Below are 24,566 nucleotides of genomic sequence, written 5' to 3' on the forward strand. Positions count from 1 at the left end.
CTGTCCCTGAGTATGAATTCTGTGGCCCTGAGTAACAATTCTGTGTCTGTGCGAGTAACAATTCTGTGTCTGTGCAAGTAACAATTTTGTGTCTGTGCGAGTAACAATTCTCTGGCACTCAGTAACAATTCTGTCTGTCCCTGAGTAACAATTCTCTGGCACTCAGTAACAATTCTGTCTGTCCCTGAGTAACAATTCTCTGGCACTCAGTAACAATTCTGTCTGTCCCTGAGTAACAATTCTCTGGCACTCAGTAACAATTCTGTCTGTCCCTGAGTAACAATTCTCTGGCACTCAGTAACAATTCTGTCTGTCCCTGAGTATGAATTCTGTGGCCCTGAGTAACAATTCTGTGTCTGTGCGAGTAACAATTCTGTGTCTGTGCAAGTAACAATTTTGTGTCTGTGCGAGTAACAATTCTCTGGCACTCAGTAACAATTCTGTCTGTCCCTGAGTAACAATTCTCTGGCACTCAGTAACAATTCTGTCTGTCCCTGAGTAACAATTCTCTGGCACTCAGTAACAATTCTGTCTGTCCCTGAGTAACAATTCTCTGGCACTCAGTAACAATTCTGTCTGTCCCTGAGTAACAATTCTCTGGCACTCAGTAACAATTCTGTCTGTCCCTGAGTATGAATTCTGTGGCCCTGAGTAACAATTCTGTGTCTGTGCGAGTAACAATTCTGTGTCTGTGCAAGTAACAATTTTGTGTCTGTGCGAGTAACAATTCTCTGGCACTCAGTAACAATTCTGTCTGTCCCTGAGTAACAATTCTCTGGCACTCAGTAACAATTCTGTCTGTCCCTGAGTAACAATTCTCTGGCACTCAGTAACAATTCTGTCTGTCCCTGAGTAACAATTCTCTGGCACTCAGTAACAATTCTGTCTGTCCCTGAGTAACAATTCTCTGGCACTCAGTAACAATTCTGTCTGTCCCTGAGTATGAATTCTGTGGCCCTGAGTAACAATTCTGTGTCTGTGCGAGTAACAATTCTGTGTCTGTGCAAGTAACAATTTTGTGTCTGTGCGAGTAACAATTCTCTGGCACTCAGTAACAATTCTGTCTGTCCCTGAGTAACAATTCTCTGGCACTCAGTAACAATTCTGTCTGTCCCTGAGTAACAATTCTCTGGCACTCAGTAACAATTCTGTCTGTCCCTGAGTATGAATTCTGTGGCCCTGAGTAACAATTCTGTGTCTGTGCGAGTAACAATTCTGTGTCTGTGCAAGTAACAATTTTGTGTCTGTGTGAGTAACAATTCTCTGGCACTCAGTAACAATTCTGTCTGTCCCTGAGTAACAATTCTCTGGCACTCAGTAACAATTCTGTCTGTCCCTGAGTAACAATTCTCTGGCACTCAGTAACAATTCTGTCTGTCCCTGAGTAACAATTCTCTGGCACTCAGTAACAATTCTGTCTGTCCCTGAGTAACAATTCTCTGGCACTCAGTAACAATTCTGTCTGTCCCTGAGTAACAATTCTGTCTGTCCCTGAGAATGAATTCTGTGGCCCTGAGTAAGAATTCTCTGGCACTCAGTAACAATTCTGTCTGTCCCTGAGTAACAATTCTCTGGCACTCAGTAACAATTCTGTCTGTCCCTGAGTAAAAATTCTGTGGCCCTAATAACGTTTCTGTGGCCCTAAGTAACAATTCTCTGGCACTGAGTGAAAATTCTGTCTGTCCCTGAGTATGAATTCTGTGGCCCTAACTAGCGTTTCTTTGTCCCTAAATAACGATTCTGTGGCCCTCATTAACAAGTCTGTGTCCCTGAGTAATGGTTCTCTGTCCCTAAGTAACTTCTCTCTGTCCCCAATTCTCGTTTCTGTGGCCCTAACTCTGTCCCTGTCCCTAGTACAGAGCGGTCTGCCTCTGTTCAATGACTGCAGGCAAATGAAGATTTCCAAAATGGCCGCTATATATACCTCGACCATTACACAGTGCTGGCTGGCTGGCTGCTGATTGGCTGATGCGATCACATGTCGTTGAGGAATGCATTATGGGGCAGCGCGCCTTGTCTGCGCGCCTTCCCCGACATCCCCGCTCCGTCGCCGCACATGTCAGCCGCCATTTTCGGAAAAATTTCGATTCGCGCTACCGAATTAGGCTGTTTTTCGGATTCGGCACGAATCGAAATTTTTCCGATATTCGACTCGAATTCCACTTCGGATACTTCGATTCGCTCATCTCTAGTAAGTATAGATAAATTCAGTAAAACGGGAAAACCTATAAAAAAGAAGGACATCAGTTGAGTGTCCTAATAAAATTACCGTATTTTTCGCTCCATAAGACGCACCTGACCATAAGACGTGCCTAGGTTTTAGAGGAGAAAAACAAGAAAAAAAATATTCTGAACCAATGGACTGCAGACACAGTACAGGAGATGACTAGAGACTGTGGACACAGTACAGGGGATGACCAGAGACTGCGGACACAGTACAGGGGATGACCAGAGACTGCGGACACAGTACAGGGGATGACCAGAGACTGCGGACACAGTACAGGAGATGACCAGAGACTGCAGACACAGTACAGGGGATGACCAGAGACTGCGGACACAGTACAGGAGATGACTAGAGACTGTGGACACAGTACAGGCGATGACCAGAGACTGCGGACACAGTACAGAAGATGACCAGAGACTGCGGACACAGTACAGGGGATGACCAGAGACTGCGGACACAGTACAGGAGATGACCAGAGACTGCGGACACAGTACATGTGATGACCAGAGACTGCGGACACAGTACAGGAGATAACCGACCAAAGACTGCGGACACAGTACAGGGGATGACCAGAGACTGCGGACACAGTACAGGGGATGACCAGAGACTGCAGACACAGTACAGGGGATGACCAGAGACTGTGGACACAGTACAGGAGATGACCAGAGACTGCAGACACAGTACAGGAGATGACCAGAGACTGCGGACACAGTGCAGGCGATGACCAGAGACTGCGGACACAGTACAGGAGATGACCAGAGACTGCGGACACAGTACAGGGGATGACCAGAGACTGCGGACACAGTACAGGAGATGACCAGAGACTGCGGACACAGTACAGGAGATGACCAGAGACTGTGGACACAGTACAGGGGATGACCAGAGACTGCAGACATAGTACAGGGAATGACCAGAGACTGCGGACATAGTACAGATGGCCAGAGACTGCAGACAGTGCAGGGGATGACCAGACACTGCAGACAGTAAAGGAGATGACCAGAGACTGCAGACCTTTGGGGAGGGAGGGGGCACGGGTACCTGAATTTGACAGGTACCCATTCCCACTTCCACGGAGTTGTCCTGCCTTCTTCCCGCGCCGGCTTCTGTGACAGCCGGGTGCCCACTGCGCATGCGCGAGAAGCGCTGCGCTTTGTGAATGGCTCGGAGCCTACTGGGACCTGTCATGTGTCCCAGAAGACGCTGGACCATTCACAAAGCGCAGTGCTTCTTGCGCATGCGCAGTGGGCACCCGGCTGTCACAGAAGCCAGCGCGGGAAGACTGTACAGCGCTGGAGCGAGGAACAGGTAAGCTCCTGCAGGAGAGAAGAGCTGAGCGGCCGGCCCGATATTCTGACATAGTGGCGGCAGAAATACCGGACCAGCCGCTTTATATTCGCTCCATAAGACGCACTAACATTTTCCTCCCTTTTTTGTGGGGAAAAAAGTGCGTCTTATGGAGCGAAAAATACGTATATGCCATGGGAAAATGGGTCTAGGTCTCGTAAAAACAGCAATATATAAAATGCAAAAAATTTTAATCACCAACAATTTGCTATAAAATTAAATACAAATCATACAGGTTCGACATATATAAAATATAATATAAATATATATAGGATTATGAAATGGAGTAAAACATAATAACAAATATTCCATATATTCATATAGTATCAGTAGACTTAAATGGGAGAGAATAAATTATCAATACCATAAATATCATAAAACTGGAAGCAAATGTATGCAATGTATTAAAAATAAAATAGGAAAAAATAAAGTAATATAAAATCAGCCAAAATATCTCTGTATAAAATATAGACTAGAATAGGTCAAAATTGTCTATAGCTATATCTGTAAAAGATATAAGAGATATTTGTGAACCAGATAACGAGTCATAATAAAATAGGGAGATATTTAGCTATTGTTTATAAAACAGTTTATGTCAATATCAACATTATGGCCATATAGATGTAAGTTCATGTATCCAGCGTGTCTCAAGTTATGAGACCGCTCGTAACTTATTGGTACCTCTCCAGTGGGGTTGGACAATATCATTCCCTACAAATTGTAATGATGAGGGATCCTTATTGTGCTTACGCCTCTAATGGTTTGACAGGGAGTGCTCCTTGTAACCCTTTTTAATATTATTCATATGTTCTCTCAGCCTATCGCATAAACGTCTGGTGGTACGTCCTATGTACTGAAGATTACAAGGACATTCCAGGAGATATACAACATATTTGCTATTGCATGTGATGCATTTATCGATATTGTAGGATCTCCCTGTCACTTGTGAATTGAAAGTAGATTTCCTATATTTCCTATTGTTATTAACTGTGCAAATAATGCACAGTTTATAGCATGGAAAGAAACCACTGAGGCTGGGAAAAAAGGAAATTCTTTCTGGCGGATTAATAACATTGGGCGCTATACGATGACGTAAGGCAGTTGCTTTCCTAAAAATGATTTCCGGTTTGTCTGGCAAAATCTTAGAAAAGATAGGATCTGTTCTAAGAACATTCCAATTTTTATTGATAATACGGTTAACAGCTCTGTTAACCATAGACACACTCCTAAACCTTGTGGACAGCCTTCCAGGAAGAGTTGAAGCTGTTATAACTGCAAAGGGTGGGCCAACTCAATATTGAACCCTACGGACTGAGATTGGGGTGCCATTAAAGTTCATGTGCGTGTAAAGGCAGGTGTCCCAATACTTTTGGCAATATAGTGTTTATATCCTAATATACAATTTCATGGATACCCAAATGCCCTCTGTATCATGCATGTGCCTATATCTTCATTGGTACAGTTGGCATACTCCTAACCAAGTATATATTATCCAGTCACCATTCATTACAATCCGACTTTAGAAAAAAAGTTTATTTAATTTTAGATGGAGTGGGGGAAGGTTAGAACTCATGTCAGATTTTTAGTGTGTCCGTATTAGATAGATGTCCCCACTTTAATGGGAAAACTGCTCAAGAACAAGGAAGTGTAAGGATTTCAGTCAATGTTTTTATTGCTGTCTATGCCTTCCTGTCCTGGTGATAATTGTCGCAGAAACCGGAAGTGAGAATCTCCCAAATGTAGAGAAGAGAATCTCCCAAATGAAGTAGCAAACAGAAATAAAGATCTGACAAAATAATAAAGTGCAAATAAACTTTCCATAGTTGGGGGGCGTGGTCTGGTCCCAACCTAAGATGGCTGCCTGATCCCAGAGCTCCAGAGCCTCAAGGTCCTGCTTCTGCTCCACAGGCGGCTTCTCACTGTTCCAGGATGAGCAAAAGCCAGCGGAACTCCTCAGCATCCCAGTCCCATTCTCCTAGGGATCAAGGCACGCAGCTGGGGAGAAATATACCAGAGATATTCCGGACCCAGCACAGGGACAATATGGGACCATCCCAGTTCTCCTCACAGGCCCCCTCCTCAGCAGCAGCCAGCTAGCAGTGATCTCCCAGCCATCCTGCACTAACAGCCAGTGATCACTACTGCAGCACAGCCTGTGACCATCCCTGCTCTGCAGCACCAGCACATTCCAGCTCATCTATCTGTGAGTATCCCAATCCTCTCCGATGTGATCCCCTAAGCTCTGCAGCCCATGATTTACCCAGCTCTGCTACCCATGATCACTCTATTTCTGCAGTCCTTGACCATCCCAGCCCTGCAGCCCGTGATCATCCCAGTTCTGCTGCCAGTGACCACTCCAGCTCTCCAGCCTGTGATCACCCCAGCTCTGTATCCCGTGATCACCCTAATTCTGCATCCCGTGATCACCCCAAATCTGCAGCCCGTGACCACTCCTATGTTGCAGCCCGTGATCACCCCAATTCAGCAGCCCGTGATCAACCCAATTCTGCAGCCCATGACCATCTTAATTCTGCAGTGATCACCTCTGTTCTTCAGCTCGTGACCACCCTAGCTATGCAAGCCATGATCATTCCAGCTCTGCAACCCATGATCACATCAGCGCAGTAACATGTAGCCCTCCCAGCTTTTCAGCCTGTGACCATTCTCGCTCTACAGATCGCGAGCATTCCCATTCTGCAGCCCGGGACCACTCCTGTTCTGCACTGCCAGTGCACTCAGCACCCCCGCTTAACTTAGAGGACCTGCGAGTGGTAGCAGCAGACATAAAATCCTCAGTATTTGCAGCTATATCAGATTTCAAGGACTACTTCCAGTCCGTGGCCCTTAGACTTGATAATGTTGAACAAGTCACAGCCCGCCACGACGCAGCCTTATGCCAGGTACAGCAAGTGACAGAATCATATACCATTCACCTCAGGGAATTACAACGCCATATGGAAGATCTTGACAACAGGGGCTGTCGCCACAACCTCAGGGTAAGGGGGATACCTGAATCTATAGAACCTTCCCGCTTAACTCAAGCTTTATTTTCTATAATCAGTGATTTACTAGAAAGACCTCCTGACTCTCCAATAGAAGTGGAGCGCCTCCACAGAGCTCTAAGACCCAGGCATAGAGATACAGACCCGCCCAGAGACACAATCTGTTGTTTAGTGAACTTTCGCTTAAAAGAAGAAATCCTTAGATGAGCTAGAAACCGCAACCGTATCTCCTTTCAGGGTGCAGAGGTCCAAATCTTCCAAGATCTTTCCAATATCACTCTCCAGCGTAGAAGAGAACTCCACCCACTACTAGATCTGCTGCAATCTAGAGCTATCACGTATCGTTGGAAATTTCCGTTTTGCCTCTCCGCAATAGCTCACTGTCAACCTAAAAGTACCGGAAGACCTGGAACACTTTTTCAATGCCTTGGAAATACCACTTGTTGACCTACCAGATTGGTATAGCGACTTTCGCCTTTCCCCCATGAGGCGAGCCACCTCGATGGAAGACCTTCAAGAAGCAGGACGCTCAGATCACTGACACCACCGGCTCTCCCTTCACTCCTCACCACCACCAACTGGAGGAAGAGCCCCCAGGAATGGTAGCCCCACGGCTTCAGCAGCCCATCGAAGAGCCCGCCATTCTTCCTAAACCTGAGGCCTCTAATCCTGATGACTATTGGAAGCGAGACCATCCTCCAAACTTCCATGATCCTGTTTCCACCCCCCAAGGGTTTTTTTCTCTTTTTTTCCCATGTTATTTTGACCTCACTTGCTAAGATCCTGGGATAACTCTTAGTTTCACTGGTACCTTGACTCTCCCAGTCTATCTCTTTAAGCTGAAGCAAATACACTTTCCATAGTTATTTATTTAGAATGTGAAATTAAAATGAGTGTTACATTTCTTTTTCCCTCATTTGTTTTATACTTACATTTTGCTCACAGGCTCTGTCTGCCTATTTCCAGATTTGCAAGTCACAATGTGGTAGCTCCAGAATGGCCAGTTGTATAACTGTGAAGGAGCTGATAGCTGCAAGATGTGAAGTCGAAACGTGCACTTTAGGGTGACAACACTCCCATTTCACATACACAGGCGCATATCAATTTGCATTGTCAAGCTAGGAGAAAAAGTTGCAGAAAAGACAGGATCACCAGGTAACATAGTCTTTTAAGGCAAACATTTAGAAGAAAAGAACATGCTTAATGGAGACACTGAGGATAAGCTGCCATGTCATTTCATTTTTCATTTAGGGTTTAGTTTAATCTGAAAAAATGAGCTGGAGTTAATTGGTGATATGGTTTAAACGTCTAGTTTCTGAAGTTTGAAATGCAGCACACAGGGCTGTTCTGTAGTCACTGCACTACTTTCTTTTTATTCTAAAACCACCAAGAAAGGAGGAAAAAACACTAATAGAAAAGGCTGAACACTTAAATGTACCACTTCACCAGTATAATCCCCTCATACTTGTCAATTCGAAATCCACAAATAGGCTGCCTAATGTTCAAGTGAAGCCAAAATAGAAGCTCTAATTAAAAAGATGATGTTTAGAAGGTTAAATTATTTCCCCATACCACTTGTACTCATCATGAGGATAGACTTTAATTAACAAGTCTGTCTTATTAGCACTGTTGTATAGTGTATGGCAGATCTAAATCAAAATAGGTTTAAAAATGTGGTTTCGTTTTTTTCCTTCTTCCTATCCCATAGGGATTACACTTTAGAAGAATAATTAATTTTGAATGTTTCGCTAGCATCTGCCATTCGTGATTGAACATTTTTAAGTGAATGTCATCAACAAATTTATTTCTTCAATTTTGTGTAAATGAAAAAGTTGAAAACAAAGATGAGCACCTTATGTATAGAACTAATTTATGTATTTAATGTTTTGTTCCACTGAAAATCCACTGCAAGCATAGCCTTTTCTTTTCTTTTCTCTGGTTCCGATATATTTTTATATTAAAGGAGAAGTAGCACTAAAGCTCTTTTGGCCCTATTTCTCATGTGGGTTACAGGAGTGCACTTTGTTCTGCACTCCTGTGACCTATATTCAGCTGATAGCAGGCTAAAGTCTGCAGTTGGCTGATATCATTGAGCTGGCCTATGATCTGGAGAGATCCCGACTTTAATGTCAGGATCCACCCAGATACCTGGACGGGATGCTGGCTCAGCCTCTCAGAGCATCGCTGAGAGCCTGAGCCTACAGATTCCACCTCCCTACAGCCTGATGCTCCAATGAGTGCTGAAGGGGCAGAGCAGAGAGCCATTGACTGATGTTTATTGCTCACTGCTCACTGTAGACCAAGAACTGAGTGATCAGCAGTCTTTATTCACTAAGTTCTCTTGTCTTAGAGGTGACAGATGTAGCATGCAGTAGTACTATGTAGTAGGGAATATGAATGTTTGTTTTTTTAATTCGCATTGACATTGCCTCCATCTAGATGAGTATGAATGTTTGTTTTTTTATTCCCAAACTTCTCTTTTAACCGCTTGCCAACCGCACTATAGCCGAATGATGGCTACAGCATCCAGTTCAGTTCTGGGAGGGCATCATATGATGTCCTCCCAGAACGCGCCCTCCTACACGCCCTCAGCGATGCACACCCGGTGCTCTCTGTGATCGCTGTGTCCTACGGACACAGCTGATCACATGATGAGGTAAAAGGCCAATCACAGTGGGGGCTATTATCTGTGATGTGCTGAAGGCCAGCAGGATTTCCTTAGGAGAGCAAGATGCGGATCTTCTATGTATATCATAATAAAGTGTTTTTTGACCACCTTAACTGGAGTCAAATACTTCCGGCGAGTGAGAAATTCACTAATTTCATCTGTACGAGGTGAAAGCACACACAGTTTTGGTCCACAGCAACATATCTTGAAGGAACTATCACCATAAATATTGTGATTATTTCTTTCACGTCCACTAATGTTAAATGTGCACTATTGTATAGATTTAATTAGGAGTTTTTACTAGCACACTTTGTATTAGTTGCTATAAGATACAGAGATATGTTTTGTTGAATATATGTTATATGGTTGTACAGCGCCTATTCATGATTGTTAATAATTATAGTTACCACAACTGCTACATGTTATACTATTGTAGAGCTCTAAAGCATACACTATTGTATGAAAATCACTGTTGTCCTTCAAATGAACTTGTCAAGTGCCTAATGAAACCTATCGATAAACTGTAGTTACATAGTGGTACCTCCAAATAACGTTTATAATATTTTAGTCAATGTTAATGCCTATGCTCTACAAGTTGTTTGCAGGGCTTGAATATCTGTACACGCTATATGCCCTATACAGGCTTTGATACTGGACTGGTGAATAGTAAGTGTACTGGGTTGCACCATTTTAGGTAAAGAATCTTTTTTTAACCACTTGCTACCCGCTAACAGTACATATACTGCCAGCAGGCAGCACAGCCAGGCTGGGCAACATAATGGTATGTAGTCCAGCACATGCGCACTAGTGTACCCCATGGGCTGCACAGCGGCGCAATCCTATGACCGCTATGTACAGTGGACACAGTGGATCACAATGCTAGGTATGATTTGCCATAGCAATCACATGATTACAATGTAAACAAAACAATCATGACTGGTTTCCATTCATGGCTGCTTGCTTAGTGTTATGAAGCTGTGAATGGCCCACAGCTCTCACATGGTGCCAGACACCTTGTGTGATTAGCTGTAGACAATCACAGCATGTCAACAGCAAGCAAGCTGTCATGAATGGAAAGCCATTCAAGACAGCTAACTTTTTCTTGTAACAGTGAACATTACTGTTATAAGCAATAACAGTATAAAAATGCTGATTATCACACCAGAGTAGTACAGTGTCACTATGGTACAAAAAAAATATAACAATAAATTATTATTTGACCATCACCACACCAGTCATATGATGATGCTGTACTGTACTGGTGATAGTATGTAAAAATAATTGTGGAAAAAAACACATTTTTTTTTTATTTCTTCTTTTCCTAAAATAATGTGAGAAAAAATTACAACTTAAAAAAACTTGCCATGTCTCTTACTAAATACCTCAGACTGTCTACTTTCCAAAAGGGGGCCATTTGGGGGGTATTCGTACTATCCTGGCTTATGTACCATAGTTTGTAGACACCATAACTTTCACACAGACTAAATAATATACATGATTTGTGATTTGGGTTATTTTTGCCCAAAGAATTTAGTAAAATACATTTTGGCCTAAATATATGAAGAAGGACTATTTATTTGCCACATTTTAAAAGAGAAACTAAGAAAAACATATTTAGAAAAAAAATATAATAGAAAACAAAAAAAAGTGTGGTAATTAAATACCACCAGAAGAAAGCTCTATTTGTGTGAAAAAAATGATAACAATGTAATTTAGGTACAGTGTTGCATGACCAAGCAACTCCCAATTAAAGTAGCACAGTGCTGAATCACAAACCCCCTGGTCATGAAGGGGGTAAAACCTTCTGGAGGTCAAGCGGTTAAAGTGCACACCAATTATCTACTCCCACTCAGAAAAGTATAACATCCTCCAGCATGATATAATCTACCAGTGTTGTATAATATCACCTTCCAGAATAATATGTTCCATCATAATATGATAAATAATACATTTGTTTGTGCATTTACTCATAATGAATGATTAGGATAAGGATTGCTTAGAGATACAGCAATAGTTTGGAGGTTAAATGTGTGGTGGTTGAGTATAAAAGTTTAAGGGTTAAAGCAAAACTAAAGACTCCTGTTTGACAGTCTAAAGAAGTTCCAAATCCAGTTACTATGTCTCATACATAAACAAATATGTCCTTTATCTTCCCTGAATGAGCAAAATCCTCTTTCATCTGTGTCTCAAGTGCACCTCCTCCCAGACACTGCAGATCCCAGTGGGAACGTTTCGGCAACAGGGGCAGCACTATCAATTCAGAAAGCAGTGGTCAGGACTAGGGACTTTGCAGAGAAAACTGAAAGTGCAGATGCAATTATAATTAAGTGCTGCAGCACACCTTTTTTTAATGGAAGACCATAGTTCTAAGTTAGGTGTTAGGAGGACTGGTTTAGAATATGGTGAGAGTTTATGGGTTAAGGGTTTGGGGAGTTTGGTTTAGAACAGGGTAATAGTTTAGGCAATTATGGCTTTAGAGAGTTAGGGATAAGCTTTTATTCACTGCCTGTGGTCTACCTTTTCATTTCAATTATTTTTATTGCTGAAATGTGTAAATATTTGCTCAGACAACTAGCAACACAAATGTTGTAGGGATGTTGTATGTTTTTATGGGTGAGGTTAAAGGCTCCAGGTTTTATATGCTCATAGGCTTCTGATATATAAATCTAAACCTGATGGTAACAGTTATTTTCTCTATACAGCTGTATACCTGTAGAACAGGAGTCTCCAAACTTTATCAACAAAAGGGCATATCAAGAGAGACTTCAGGAACTTAATATGTACAGCCTAAAGGAAAGAAGAGAAAGGGGAGACATGGCTGTAACCTTTAAATACATCACAGGGGTGAATAAAGTTCAAGAGGGCAGTATTTTCAATATGAAACCAAAATCAAGAACACGGGAACATGACCTCAAACTAACAGGAGGAAATGTCAAAACTGATCTTAGAAAGTATTAGAATAGAATTCTAGGATATATATTCTTAGTGAGAGCTCATTTAGAATACTGTGTCCAGTTCTGGAGACCTCATTTACAAAAAGATATTGATAAGATAATAAGTAGAGATGAGCGAAGTATTCAAAAATTCGATTCGGCTGATTCGGCGAATTCGAGGAATAAATTTGATTCGATGCGAATATATTCGCTGCGAATTTAACTTCTAAAAAGGTGTTTCTAGGCTTCAGAGAGCCTTTATATTAGTGCAGAACACTGTACCTTTAATTTAAATGCCCTTGGAGTCTGCTGGGGAAGAGAAATAATACTGTCAGTCAGTATGACATGCAGATGAGTGCCGTCGATCTTAGAATCACCGCACACTTCACTCATTTGGGCAGTCACGGGGCCAAAACCAGAGTGTGGAGCCACAGTGTGGCAGTGGAGGCAGCAGCAATGGGAGGCCATACAGCACCCTATGACAAAATGGAACCCACCAGCAGTGTGAGGAGACCTGAAAGTGGCACATGGCAGAGTGTGGCGATGGAGACAGCAGCAATGGGAGGCCGTACAGGGACCCATGACAGATTACGGGCCATTGCAGCAGCATGAGGAGGCGGTACAGGGGCCCATGACAGATTACGGGCCTGGCAGCAGCAATGGGAGGCCCGTAATCTGCCAGCACCCTATGACAAAATGGAACCCACCAACAGTGTAAGGAGACCTGAAAGTGGCACATGGCAGAGTGTGGCGATGAAGTCAGCAGCAATGGGAGGCCGTACAGGGACCCATGACACACTCTGGACCTGGCAGCATCAAGAGGAGGCGGTACAGGGGCCCATGGCAGAGTGGCGAAGCGTAAGCAGCTTAAATTGAAGGCCATACAGAGGCCTATGTTAAAAATAATAACATGTTTGGGGCATGATTCATGGCGGATTTAGTCAGTTGTGTCAGGAACTGGTGGTTTGAAATCGAGACTAATCCACGCCTGATTCATTTTCACAAACGTGAGTCTCTCCACAATTTGGGTGGACAGTCGTGTCCTCCGCGGAGTTACAATACCTCCTGCCTGGCCGGGCATGACAGCCTTTCAAGGGCAAATTCAGCTAGTTGGGGCTAAAGGTCAAGTTTCGTTGCCCAGTAGTCAAGGGGATTGTCTACCTCGGTTGGCAGGGTGCTGTCCAAGTAGGCCCGAGCCTGTTGTTTGAGGTCCTGCTCCAGGTCCACCTGATGCTGCTGCGGCTGGTTAGTAGTCTCCTCACTGCGCTGGTGAAGAAAGCTACTCATCATCGACTGCAGACTGAGGCAGCTGCTGCTGGTGGAGCTGCCACTGCTCCTACCACCCCACCCCTCCCCTGCTGCCATGGCAGCGGAACGCGAGCGCACAGGGCCCACAGTGTCTGAGGATGGACGTTGGCGCAGAAAGGCAGAGACCAACTGACTACATAGGTGGTTTTTATAGTACGTTATTTTGGGCTCCCTCTCAGCAGGTGTGAAAAAGGCCACCATTTTTGAACAGTACGAGGGTCCAACAAGGTGGACAGCCAAAAGTCATCCCTCTGTCTGATGGTTATTATTCGGCTGTCGCTACGCAAGCAACCGAGCATGCTATGGGCCATTTGTGCCAAGGAATGCAAGGGACTCCCTGCCTCCATCTCCACAGCATACTGCCACGGTGCGTTTGGGTCCTCTGTCTCCTCCTCCTCCTCCTCTACCAGATGCTCCTGCTCCTCCACTCCTGTCCGCTGAGTGGAAAAACCACCCATTTCACTCAATAATTCCTGAGCACCAATGTCCTCCTCTACCTCCTCCTCTTCTTCCTGTCCTGCCCCCACAGGGGTCATGTGGCGTTGAGATCTGTGCGCCACGTCTACCGCATCCTGACCAGCTATTGTTAACAGCATTTGTTCCAGGACGTGCAACAGAGGAATGACGTCGTTCATCCCATAGTCCTGCCGACTCACGAATAGCGTGGCCTCCTCAAAGGGCCTGAGCAAGCGCAGGTGTCACGCATGAGCTGCCAATGGCTGACATCTAAGTTACACAGGGGAGTACCTTTATCCGCTTGTAACATCAGGAAATCGGTGATGGCCTTTCGCTGTTCGTAAAGGCGGTTAACATATGTAGGGTTGAATTCCACCTTGTTGCAACGTCACAGCATAAGGAGTCGGTACGGGGGCCCATGGCAGATTACGGGCCTGGCAGCAGCAATGGGAGGCCCGTAATCTGCCAGCACCCTATGACAAAATGGAACACACCAGCAGTGTGAGGAGACCTGAAAGTGGCACATGGCAGAGTGTGGCGATTAAGACAGCAGCAATGGGAGGCCGTACAGGGACCCATGAGAGACTCTGGACCTGGCAGCAGCATGAGGAGGCGGTACAGGGGCCCATGGCAGATTAAGGGCCTGGCAGCAGCAATGGGAGGCCCGTAATCTGCCAGCACCCTATGACAAAATGGAACACACCAGCAGTGTGAGGAGACCTGAAAGTGGCACATGGCAGAGTGTGGCGATGGAGACAGCAGCAATGGGAGGCCATACAGGGACCCATGAGACACTCTGGACCTGGCAGCAGCATGAGGAGGCGGTACGGGGGCCCATGGCAGATTACGGGCCTGGCAGCAGCAATGGGAGGCCCGTAATCTGCCAGCACCCTATGACAAAATGGAACACACCAGCAGTGTGAGGAGACCTGAAAGTGGCACATGGCAGAGTGTGGCGATGGAGACAGCAGCAATGGGAGGCCGTACAGGGACCCATTAGACACTCTGTACCTGGCAGCAGCATGAGGAGGCGGTACAGGGGCCCATGGCAGATTACAGGCCTGGCAGCAGCAATGGGAGGCCCGTAATCTGCCAGCACCCTATGACAAAATGGAACACACCAGCAGTGTGAGGAGACCTGAAAGTGGCACATGGCAGAGTGTGGCGATGGAGGCAGCAGCAATGGGAGGCCGTACAGGGACCCATGAGAGACTCTGGACCTGGCAGCAGCATGAGGAGGCGGTACGGGGGCCCATGGCAGATTACGGGCCTGGCAGCAGCAATGGGAGGCCTGTAATCTGCCAGCACCCTATGACAAAATGGAACACACCAGCAGTGTGAGGAGACCTGAAAGTGGGACATGGCAGAGTTAACATGTTTGGGGCATGATTCATCGCGGATTTAGTCAGTTGTGTCAGGAACTGGTGGTTTGAAATCCAGACTAATCCACGCCTGATTCATTTTCACAAACGTGAGTCTCTCCACACTTTGGGTGGACAGTCGTGTCCTCCGCGGAGTTACAATACCTCCTGCCGCACTAAACACGCGCTCCGATGCCACGCTACTGGCCGGGCATGACAGCCTTTCAAGGGCAAATTCAGCTAGTTGGGGCCAAAGGTCAAGTTTCGTTGCCCAGTAGTCAAGGGGATTGTCTACCTCGGTTGGCAGGGTGCTGTCCAAGTTGGCCCAAGCCTGTTGTTTGAGGTCCTGCTCCAGGTCCACCTGATGCTGCTGCTGCTGCTGCGGCTGGTTAGTAGTTTCCTCACTGCGCTGGTGAAGAAAGCTACTCATCATCGACTGCAGACTGAGGCAGCAGCTGCTGGTGGAGCTGCCACTGCTCCTACCACCCCACCCCTCCCCTGCTGCCATGGCAGCGGCACGCGAGCGCACAGGGCCCACAGTGTCTGAGGATGGACGTTGGTGCAGAAAGGCAGAGACCAACTGACTGCATAGGTGGTTTTTATAGTACGTTATTTTGGCCTCCCTCTCAGCAGGTGTGAAAAAGGCCACCATTTTTGAACGGTAGCGAGGGTCCAACAAGGTGGACAGCCAAAAGTCATCCCTCTGTCTGATGGTTATTATTCGGCTGTCGCTACGCAAGCAACCGAGCATGCTATGGGCCATTTGTGCCAAGGAATGCGAGGGACTCCCTGCCTCCATCTCCACAGCATACTGCCACGGTGCGTCTGGGTCCTCTGTCTCCTCCTCCTCTACCAGATGCTCCTGCTCCTCCACTCCTGTCCGCTGAGTGGAAAAACCACCCATTTCACTCAATAATTCCTGAGCACAAATGTCCTTTTCTACCTCCTCCTCTTCTTCCTGTCCTGCCCCCACAGGGGTCATGTGGTGTTGAGATCTGTGCGCCACGTCTACCGCACCCTGACCAGCCATTGTTAACAGCATTTGTTCCAGGACGTGCAACAGAGGAATGACGTCGTTCATCCCATAGTCCTGCCGACTCACGAATAGCGTGGCCTCCTCAAAGGGCCTGAGCAAGCGGCAGGTGTCACGCATGAGCTGCCAATGGCTGGCATCGAAGTTACACAGGGGAGTACCTTTATCCACTTGTAACATCAGGAAATCGGTGATGGCCTTTCGCTGTTCGTAAAGGCCGTCTAACATGTGTAGGGTTGAATTCCACCTTGTTGCAACGTCGCAGATCAGGCGATGCTGTGGAATTCCATTCTGCCGCTGCAGCTCAAGGAGGGTGTGCTTTGCGGTGTAGGAATGGCTGAAATGCATGCAAAGTTTACGTGACATTTTAAGGATGTCTTGCAGTGGGATGGTGGATTTTAGGAACCGCTTGACAACCAGATTGAACACATGAGCCATGCATGGCGCATGGCACAACCTTCCTTGACGCAGAGCAGACACCATGTTCTTTCCGTTGTCGGTCAACATGGTTCCGATTTTCAGTTTGCGCGGAGACAGCCATCTGTCGATTTCTCTGTTCATTACACTCAGAAGTTCCTCCCCTGTGTGACTACGTTCGCCAAGGCATACCAGGTTCAGCACAGCGTGACACCGTTGCGCCCTGCACATGTGATATGCCGGTCGGGTAATGGGACTTGGCACGGGGGTGGCGGCTGAGGACACGGCGGAAGAAGAGGTGGTAGAGGCGGACATCTTTTGTGGACCAAGGACGTGCAAACGTGGAGGCAAAAGCGGCGTGACCTGTCCAAGTTGCTGGTGCGGCTGTGCCGGCACCACGTTCACCCAGTGGGCCGTAAATGACATGTACTGTCCCTGACCGTAGTTACAGCTCCACACGTCGGCGCTGCCGTGCACTTTGGCAGAGACCGACATGCTCAAAGACTGGCCCACCATCTCTTCTACATGTGAATGCAGGGCTGGCACTGCCTATTTGGCGAAGAAATGACGGCTTGGCACAAGCCATCATTTCTCGGAAAGGTGCTGAGTCCACCACTTGGAAAGGGAGGGACTGCAGCACCAGCAACTTGGACAGGAGGACGTTCAGCTTTTGCACCGTCGGGTGCGTGCTCGCAAACTGTTGTCTCTTGGAAACGGATTCCAAGAAAGACTGCTGACGGAATCCGTGAAGAGGAGTAGCAGGAGAAGGAGCATCTGAACGAGCGGAAGATGCCAACGAGCGACAACTCCCCTCAGCAGAGGTGTTGGAGCCTTGACTGGCTGATAGAGGGCAATTGACGTCGGGTGACGGAGCAAGTAACGGAGCGGGTGATGGAGCGGGGGCTGGGGCAGGCAGAACCGCCGTATCTTTATCACGGTTTTCCCAGGCCACCAAATGGCGACGCTGCATATGCTGACGCAACGCTGTAGTCCCAACATGGGCCCCCTGGCCACGCTTGACTTTCTGGCCACATAGTCGACATACGGCTACGTTTACTTCCTCGGGCGGCTTGACGAAAAATTGCCACACCGCCGAGTAGGAAACTTTGCCCCCGATACTCCTCACTGGCTGACTGCTACTTCCTCCGTGCACACCGGCACCACTACTGGCCGTGGTGGTAGGCTGCAGTGGAGCTGGTGCTCTACTCCGTGGCCGTTTGCCTCCACTGACACTGCACGGACCCTGCTGCCTCCTGGGCAACCCACTGACTATTTTGCTCGCTGCCAAGCTGCCACCCTCTTCTCCTGATGATGCGGAAGCAATAGCCTGATGACGACGAGGCTGCCAAGTGCGATCAGCCTCATCATCATCAATTAGGGTCTCCGCCTCACTACTAGCCCCCTCGGCTGCGTGTGGGTCAGGAGACAGACCTGTCTCTAGACCGGCTACCGAGCCACTCTCCTCGCCACTACTTCTTCGCCTGGCTGCTGAAGAGGCGGATGTCTCCCCCCGTTCCTGACCGCCCTCTGTTAGCTCTTCCTCACTGTACAGGGGGGCTGAGCCCACAGCATGCGATACTTCGCTTGGTGAGGGAACACCAAAGGACAGGGGCAGGTAGAGGACACGTGATTTCAGTGGGCTTGCTCCCGGGCCATGCCAACTAACGGTTGTGTCTGACGTACCCACCGACCGTTGGCTGTAGGTGTCAGAGGTGACCTGGGAAGAGGAAGACGACCGAGCCAACCAATCGATGACGGCAGGGTTGTCGGTGGAGACACGACCGCTGGATGACACCGGGAGCACTGGCCTCTGGCTGCGACTAGTGCTGCCTCCACCCCTTCCTCTGCTGCCACATCTGCTCGCTCCTAAAACATTGCCTCCTCTGCCACTCCTCTGCGTGTTGTCTGACATACTCTTTAATTAAACGATTCTGTGTCCCTGAGTAACAATTCTGTGTCCCTCAGTAACAATTCTGTGTCTGTCCCTGAGTAACAATTCTGTGTCCCTGAGTAACAATTCTGTGTCCCTCAGTAACAATTCTGTGTCTGTGTCCCTCAGTAACAATTCTGTGTCTGTCCCTCAGTAACAATTCTGTGTCCCTGAGTAACAATTCTGTGTCCCTGAGTAACAATTCTGTGTCCCTCAGTAACAATTCTGTGTCCCTCAGTAACAATTCTGTGTCCCTCATTAACAATTCTGTGTCTGTCCCTGAGTAACAATTCTGTGTCCCTGAGTAACAATTCTGTGTCCCTCAGTAACAATTATGTGTCCCTCAGTAACAATTCTGTGTTCCTCAGTAACAATTCTGTGTTGTTCAGTAACAATTCTGTGTCCCTCAGTAACAATTCTGTGTCTGTCCCTGAGTAACAATTCTGTGTCTGTCCCTGAGTAACAATTCTGTGTCCCTCAGTAACAATTCTGTGTCCCTCAGTAACAATTCTGTGTCCCTCAGTAACAATTCTGTGTCCCTCAGTAACAATTCTGTGTCTGTCCCTGAGTAACAATTCTGTGTCCCTGAGTAAAAATTCTGTGTCCCTGAGTAACAATTCTGTGTCCCTCAGTAACAATTCTGTGTCCCTCAGTAACAATTCTGTGTCTGTCCCTGAGTAACAATTCTGTGTCCCTCAGTAACAATTCTGTGTCCCTCAGTAACAATTCTGTGTCTGTCCCTGAGTAACAATTCTGTGTCACTGAGTAACAATTCTGTGTCCCTCAGTAACAATTCTGTGTCCCTGAGTAACAATTCTGTGTCTGTCCCTGAGTAACAATTCTGTGTCTGTCCCTGAGTAACAATTCTGTGTCTGTCCCTGAGTAACAATTCTGTGTCCCTCAGTAACAATTCTGTGTCCCTCAGTAACAATTCTGTGTCCCTCAGTAACAATTCTGTGTCTGTCCCTGAGTAACAATTCTGTGTCCCTGAGTAAAAATTCTGTGTCCCTGAGTAACAATTCTGTGTCCCTCAGTAACAATTCTGTGTCCCTCAGTAACAATTCTGTGTCTGTCCCTGAGTAACAATTCTGTGTCCCTCAGTAACAATTCTGTGTCCCTCAGTAACAATTCTGTGTCTGTCCCTGAGTAACAATTCTGTGTCCCTGAGTAACAATTCTGTGTCCCTCAGTAACAATTCTGTGTCCCTGAGTAACAATTCTGTGTCCCTCAGTAACAATTCTGTGTCCCTCAGTAACAATTCTGTGTCCCTCAGTAACATTTCTGTGTCTGTCCCTGAGTAACAATTCTGTGTCCCTCAGTAACAATTCTGTGTCCCTCAGTAACAATTCTGTGTCTGTCCCTGAGTAACAATTCTGTGTCTGTCCCTGAGTAACACTTCTGTGTCCCTCAGTAACAATTCTGTGTCCCTCAGTAACAATTCTGTGTCTGTCCCTGAGTAACAATTCTGTGTCCCTGAGTAACAATTCTGTGTCCCTGAGTAACAATTCTGTGTCCCTCAGTAACAATTCTGTGTCCCTCAGTAACAATCCTGTGTCCCTGAGTAACAATTCTGTGTCCCTCAGTAACAATTCTGTGTCCCTCAGTAACAATTCTGTTTCTGTCCCTGAGTAACAATTCTGTGTCCCTGAGTAACAATTCTGTGTCCCTGAGTAACAATTCTGTGTCCCTCAGTAACAATTCTATGTCCCTCAGTAACAATTCTGTGTCCCTGAGTAACAATTCTGTGTCCCTGAGTAACAATTCTGTGTCCCTCAGTAACAATTCTGTGTCCCTCAGTAACAATTCTGTGTCTGTCCCTGAGTAACAATTCTGTGTCCCTGAGTAACAATTCTGTGTCCCTCAGTAACAATTCTGTGTCCCTCAGTAACAATTCTGTGTCTGTCCCTGAGTAACAATTCTGTGTCTGTCCCTGAGTAACAATTCTGTGTCTGTCCCTGAGTAACAATTCTGTGTCCCTCAGTAACAATTCTGTGTCTGTCCCTGAGTAACAATTCTGTGTCCCTCAGTAACAATTCTGTGTCCCTCAGTAACAATTCTGTTTCCCTCAGTAACAATTCTGTGTCTGTCCCTGAGTAAAAATTCTGTGTCTGTCCCTGAGTAACAATGCTGTGTCCCTGAGTAACAATTCTGTGTCCCTCAGTAACAATTCTGTGTCCCTCAGTAACAATTCTGTGTCTGTCCCTGAGTAACAATTCTGTGTCCCTGAGTAACAATTCTGTGTCCCTCAGTAACAATTCTGTGTCCCTGAGTAACAATTCTGTGTCCCTGAGTAACAATTCTGTGTCCCTCAGTAACAATTCTGTGTCTGTCCCTGAGTAACAATTCTGTGTCCCTGAGTAACAATTCTGTGTCCCTCATTAACAATTCTGTGTCCCTCAGTAACAATTCTGTGTCTGTCCCTGAGTAACAATTCTGTGTCTGTCCCTGAGTAACAATTCTGTGTCCCTCAGTAACAATTCTGTGTCCCTCAGTAACAATTCTGTGTCTGTCCCTGAGTAACAATTCTGTGTCCCTGAGTAACAATTCTGTGTCCCTCAGTAACAATTCTGTGTCCCTGAGTAACAATTCTGTGTCCCTGAGTAACAATTCTGATTCCCTCAGTAACAATTCTGTGTCTGTCCCTGAGTAACAATTCTGTGTCCCTCAGTAACAATTCTGTGTCCCTGAGTAACAATTCTGTGTCCCTCAGTAACAATTCTGTGTCCCTCAGTAACAATTCTGTGTCCCTCAGTAACAATTCTGTGTCTGTCCCTGAGTAACAATTCTGTGTCCCTAAGTAACAATTCTGTGTCCCTAAGTAACGGTTCTGTGGCCCTAAGTAACAATTCTGTGTCCCTAAGTAACAATTCTGTGTCCCTAAGTAACGGTTCTGTGTCCCTAAGTAACGGTTCTGTGGCCCTAAGTAACGGTTCTGTGGCCCTAAGTAACGGTTCTGTGTCCCTAAGTAACAATTCTGTGTCCCTAAGTAACGATTCTGTGTCCCTCAGTAACGGTTCTGTGTCCCTAAGTAACGGTTCTGTGGCCCTAAGTAACGGTTCTGTGGCCCTAAGTAACGGTTCTGTGTCCCTAAGTAATGTTTCTGTGGCCCTAAGTAACGTTTCTGTGGCCCTAAGTAACGATTCTGTGTCCCTAAGTAACGGTTCTGTGTCCATAAGTAACGATTCTGTGGCCCTAAGTAACGGTTCTGTGTCCCTAAGTAACGTTTCTGTGGCCCTAAGTAACGGTTCTGTGGCCCTAAGTAACGGTTCTGTGTCCCTAAGTAACGATTCTGTGTCCCTAAGTAACGATTCTGTGGCCCTAACTCTCTCCCTGATTACAGACAGCTCTGCCTCTCTTGAATGACTGGAGGCTAATGCAGAATTCTAAAATGGTCGCAATTTATAGCTCGACCATTACACAGTGCTGGCTGGCTGGCTGCTGATTGGCTAATGCGATCACATGTCATGAATGAATGCATAATGGGTCAGCGCGCCTTGTCTGCGCGCCTTCCCAGAGATCCCCGCTCCGTCGCCGCACATGTCGCCGCCATTTTAGGAAAAATTTCGATTCGCGCATCCGAAGTCTGCTAATTTTCGGATTCGTCGCGAATCGAAATTTTCCTAATATTCGAAACGAATTCCACTTCGCCAAGTTCGATTCGCTCATCTCTAATAATAAGTCCAGAGATGGATAGTAAAAATGGTGAACATTCTGAGGGATAAAACAAATCAGGAAGATATGACTTCAGGAACATTAATATATACTGTACAATCTGTAGGTAATAAGGTAAAGGCGAGACATGACTGAAACCTTTAAACACAGCATGGGGGCGAATAAGGTTCAAGAGGGCAGGATTTTAAATTTGAAACCTAGGTCAAGAAGACGGGGACATGACCTCAGGCTAACTGGAAGAAAGTTGAAAATGAATTTTAGGAAGTATTGTTTTACTGAAAAGGTAGTTGATGATTGGAATAGACTTCAGCAGACGTAGTGAGTCAGTCGACCGTAAATGGCTTCATGCAATAGATCTATGCAAAAAAGTTAACAAAAAAAACAAACAAACATACAAAAAGATTATCAATTGTAAAGATACTGGACAGAATCTATGGACCACTTGATCTTTTTCTGCCATCACTTTAGGGGGCCAAGCTGTGGCCAGAGGGAGTAGAAAATGTCCTTGTGTCCAGTGAGAGTAAACAATGCCCAATCTTTGGTGTCACTGGGAGGAATAGTGCCCTATTGTTTCTGTCAACAAAAAGAATTCAGCTCTATTATTGGTGTCAGTGGAAGAAATTGTGCCCCATTCTTGGTGTCAGTGGATGGAATAGGGCCTCAAGGGCTGGATAAAGGCAAGCAAAATGGTCATATCCAGCCCCTGAGCTACAGCTTGGAGAGCTCTGCTGTAGATTAATGCTAAAGCTCCTCTCAGGGCATGCAAAATACCCTCCCCTCTCCCATCCCTCCTATTCACACTATTTTTTAAATCGTTTTAATTACTTTTGATATTTTTAAATTACTTTTCTTTAGTAGATTGTTCTTCTATCAATCCATGGTGTATATCCTTTACTGTCCTTACCTTGCCTCTTTATGATATCATCAGCTTATGCAGTCTTCTGGAGCCTGGAAGGTGCACATCACATATGCAGTGGGCACATGCAAGAGGATCCGCAATTAAAATGAAGACTCTGGACCCAGCATATCATGTGACCATGGATTTGGGTAAGTAAAAGGGGATTTTAATGTTTAAGGTCTTTTTTTCAGGGGGCGTGTCCAAGATGGCGACTGGAGTGGCTGCATAATCCGGAGCTCTGTCGCCTCTCCATCTAATCCGCTGCCATCCAGGCAGCAGCGGACCTGTTGTAGGCCCCGCCGTCCCTGTCTGAGCTCTGAGGAGGGGAGCTGAGTGGTTTTGGCTCCTCTCCGGGACGATGGATTATCACAGCCTGGTGAGGTCTCGTTTGGCACCACCCTCGCGTCCATCTGCCGGCTGGACACGTGAGTGCGGTGCAGTGGGGGAGTGCCATTAACGGCCATCGGGCCCCCGGACCCCGGGGACTGTGGCCAGACATTATGATCTCAAAGGCCCTGCATATAAGGGGACTATAAAACGGCCCCCACTGGGCCTGAAAGCCTGCTGTGGTGGACAGCCACTGGGGGGGGAGAAGGATCTGTGCTCCCTGCACCCCCTCTGGAGGGCTCTGGAGCGAGCGCCCCAGGGGGTCTACAGGATAACAGCCCCTGTGCCTGTCAGGCCTACCACAGAATCTGGGGCCTGCATCTGGGCCCCTGGCCTTTATTGTGATCATATACTTAAAGTTTATAAATACTACCTCCTCACTCATATAACTCATTATATTGATAAGATATTGAGACATGCTGTAGCCTTATTATATTCATACATGTTGTTAACGTTGTGTAATCCTTTAGATATTTGGACATACAAAAAATTTTCCTTACATGGGTCTAAGAACCCTTTATTTATAGCCCATATGCTGAATATCATGTGATTCTGTGACACATGACCCCACCCTGTCACTGAGCATGCCCGGAGATGTCACTGCCCAGACGAGGAGTGGCCGCTCCGCTCCCCATGTTTTACGATGGCGGGGCTTGGGCCCGGTTGGCCCTTTGATGTAAAGTTTCTATGTCCTTTCAGGAAAGGCAGCTAGCCTACCTGATCCATGGTTTATTGTCATTTAGTTTGTTATAGTGGCTCCTAGAGCCCTACTTCTATTGTTTTATGTTTTTGTTTTTTTGAAAACCTTGGTACATGAGGGTAGTCACACACAATTTTGTGGACATCCCGGCCACAATTTGGGGGCTGGGTTGTTTCATAAAATGATACTGACAGATTTTATCTTATACGATGCAGATCTAGATGCTCCACTGA

This window comes from Staurois parvus, unplaced genomic scaffold, assembly GCF_062004578.1.
Source record: "Staurois parvus isolate SC_StPar_1 unplaced genomic scaffold, SC_StPar_1.0 ptg000061l, whole genome shotgun sequence".
NCBI lineage: Eukaryota > Metazoa > Chordata > Amphibia > Anura > Ranidae > Staurois > Staurois parvus.